Below are 3,268 nucleotides of genomic sequence, written 5' to 3'. Positions count from 1 at the left end.
CAAATTTATAGAATATTAATAAACGAAAATCATTTCCACTTTTAAAACTATAATTCCTTAAGAGGTAATTTAAAGTAACAAAATTATAAGCATTATTTAAATTAACTGATTTTCATGCATAAGTACCTTGTGCTGTAGAGTTGGCTCTCAAAACTGGATATAAGGTGACTGGGAGCTGGATAATTTGACTAATCAAGTGATCAGGGTCACCCTCTTCCTTGGAAGAAGATTTGAATGCTTTTCTGATGATATTCTTGTCTAGTGCTAAAACGAAGTTGATTTCACAGGTTTTAAGTACTGTGTTTAAGGACTGGAAAACCTGTAGCATACGGTGAATGAAACATCATATATTTAGTACAAGGTAATGGAAGTAGAAATGTGACAGTTAATGTAAGAAGTATCCCTCATTATAACTGAATCTTCGTAGCGGTCAAGGCCGTCCATGAAGGCTACTATTCGGAGCTTCTCCTGAGGAGCTGATCCATATTTTGGAACAGGAGTCTTCTCAATCTTCTCCTCTTTAAAACCCCACCAATAACTCGATTTCTCACCTGCAATGAACGAGAAAAATGGGGAAGGTTTTCCCCCATATTCTTTTTTCAAAAGTTTGATCTTTGAAATGACCATCTGTTGCCGGGCATACTCATCTGACTTGCTCGACCTCAAATGATCATCCGGAAATTTGCTCACTTCCTTCCAGTTATATGAAGAAACTAATTGCCTGAGTGCTGGGGCAGCAACTGCAAATATAAATGCAGGTATAGTTCCGTATTTGAAGTTTGAGACATTAAAGTGGTCTATAATACTCCATGCTACGAAGACCACTGCAAATATTCTAGTTTTAAATAGCTTTGTTTGTTATGTCTCCAGAAAGTGCTCCACCGCTGGGCGCGAGTCAGAGAATTCTCCACTGCTTTAGTTATCTCAACTACCAGACCATCGCAAGCTTCGTGTGTTCCCGTGTAATCTTCAGCGCTGAATTTCAGAGTTAAAACCCTCGGGATTTCGAATAATTTTTCGTTTTCCGAATCTTTCATCTGGAGAGCTCAGTACAATGAACAGAGATTTATAACAATTAGAGCCTTCAAAGTTACGAAAATTGTAAAGATTTATGCAAAAGTTCTTCTTCAAATCGCCAGAACTGAAAGTTAGAACCCTAGGTCTTACCGATGATTTCTCCCTGCTCTCATGTCTCTGATCCTTTCCCTGGATATTTCATAAAAAACGGAGATATATAATTAAGAATCGTAGTATTTCAAAAAACAAATCCCTTCTTTTCAGATTATCATTCTGGTAAATGTTTTTCTGAAGAACTCGAGTAGTAAAATTTGCAGTGAAAACCCTAGGAACTAAAGAAAATTTCTCCTTGCTCTCATGTTTTGAATTTTTAACTTGGAGAGAACAGAGATATATATTTTATACTCAAGAGTATTTTAAAAAAATATATAATTTTTTTCAGATAATCATTCAGGCAAAAGTTTTTCTGAAGAATTCGAGTAGTAAAATTTACAATTAAAACCCTCGGACCTTCTGGATCTTTTACTTGGAGATCTTACAACGAACAGAGATATGTAATTTATGCGCTTATTATTTAGAAGGAAAAAAAAAAAAATGTACAGGTCGCGAGCGCTGAAATTTAGAGTTAAAACCCTAAGAATTACCGACGATTTCTCCTGGCTCTGATGTTCTTGATCTTTCACCTGGCAAGCTCACAAATCAACAGAGAAAGATCTGTTTTAGAGCCTTATCATTTACAATTGTGAATTCAAATGTTTTCTTCTGCAGATCTCTCACCAATTGGTTCAACTCAAGGCATGCCAAATATTTGTAAACGGCTTTGTGCTCTGGTTGATATTCCTCCAAAAAGTGGAGCAGTGCAATTTCCTGTTTGTTATACGACATAAAACTAATTTCTCACATGAAATAAAATTAACATGGACGACTATAAACTCAATCCGCAATTTGATCTTCCTTGTTCGGAATCTTGTTTGGGAAATGCACCTTGAGCAGCTGTTAGGAGCAGCTGACATTCTATCTGCAAGCACAGATAAAGAGTTTTGTTTAAATATTATTTATTTAAATAAGGCTGCAAGCAAAATGGGTGATATTTCGAAGAAGTTTTCTTGTTTCATTTTTGTTAGCATCATCTAAAATGTTCTGAGTACTAATTGTTTCATTTATTTTTTCTGGAAAATGTACTAATTTAAGATTTATGATTTTATGTTAAATTTGACAATTATGTATATGTAAGAGATAATTTCTACAGCAAGTTATTATTTGAATTGTAGGTCTAATAAGAGAGTGAAGTAGAAAATGTGGGACAAAAGAATAAAAATAAATAAAATTATAGAAAGAAAATTAATGTTCAAATAAAAATAATACATATAGTATAATAAAAATTTAAATAATCTATCTTAAGAATAATAAATTATTTTAATAATATTCCATAATTAATCACTAGGAAGAGATGAGAGTTCAAGCAATAGATAAATAATGGATCGTAAGGTGTGATCATCAGAAATGTTAGTTTCAATATTTTGTAATATACATTTATCATTTACTATATGTATTTTGTAATATACATTTATCTTGTTGAATTAGAATCTACTCTAACTTAACACATAAAACTTTTTAACTACAATCAATAAGCTTCGACAATTACCAATTAAAATAATATATTTAAGTATCTGAAGGATCTTTAATGAGCATATTATTAGTAACTGTTTCATACCGTCTTCATGAGTCTGGTGACTATCTCACCAGATCCATAATCACCAGCAATGCCCACAGTGATTGGGGTTTTTATACATGGATTTAGTAAATGTGCAGCTATGCTTTGTGCCAGATCATCCTCACCTGTTCCCATATTTTATACATGGTAACATATTAATTTCGCACACATATCAGACATTAGTAACAGATCTTGCTCAACCAATAATGTGAGAAATATAAATTTAGATTTTAAACTCACAACTCAACCCTAAACCTAAAAATTTTACTCGGCTCTTGCAAAAGTGCTCGGCACATAAAGGTGTTGAGTGCCAGTTTTACTCGGCACTTGATGGTGCCGAGTGCTTTTGCAAGAGCTGAGTAAAATTTTTAGGTTTAGGGTTGAGTTGTGAGTTTAAATTTAAATTTATATTTCTCACATGGTATCAGAGCTTTGAGGCCCCACATCCACAGTGAGTTAGGGCATTTGTTTTCTTGGGATATTTGACATGGCAGGAGATGCAGGAAAGATATGGCAGCAGCCACCATCATTTAATGG

General features: G+C 33.7%; 1 long non-coding RNA gene across 1 annotated transcript; it reads right to left on the bottom strand.

The window, feature by feature from the left end:
• Window positions 1–1,635: 1,635 nt before the first annotated feature.
• On the bottom strand, window positions 1,636–1,898 carry LOC149528934 (uncharacterized). The gene is made up of 2 exons (XR_016359181.1): window positions 1,795–1,898; window positions 1,636–1,700 (listed from the first exon to the last, which is right to left on the bottom strand). It is a non-coding gene; the product is annotated as an uncharacterized LOC149528934 (long non-coding RNA).
• Between the last annotated feature and the right edge of the window lie 1,370 nt (window positions 1,899–3,268).

The sequence above is a fragment of the Cupressus sempervirens genome, chromosome 11, assembly GCF_028749045.1.
Source record: "Cupressus sempervirens isolate cs-2001-9-10 chromosome 11, ASM2874904v1, whole genome shotgun sequence".
Classification (NCBI taxonomy): domain Eukaryota; kingdom Viridiplantae; phylum Streptophyta; class Pinopsida; order Cupressales; family Cupressaceae; genus Cupressus; species Cupressus sempervirens.
The sequence above is the reverse complement of the archived record's forward strand: the minus strand, read 5'-3'. Positions and strand labels throughout refer to the sequence as shown.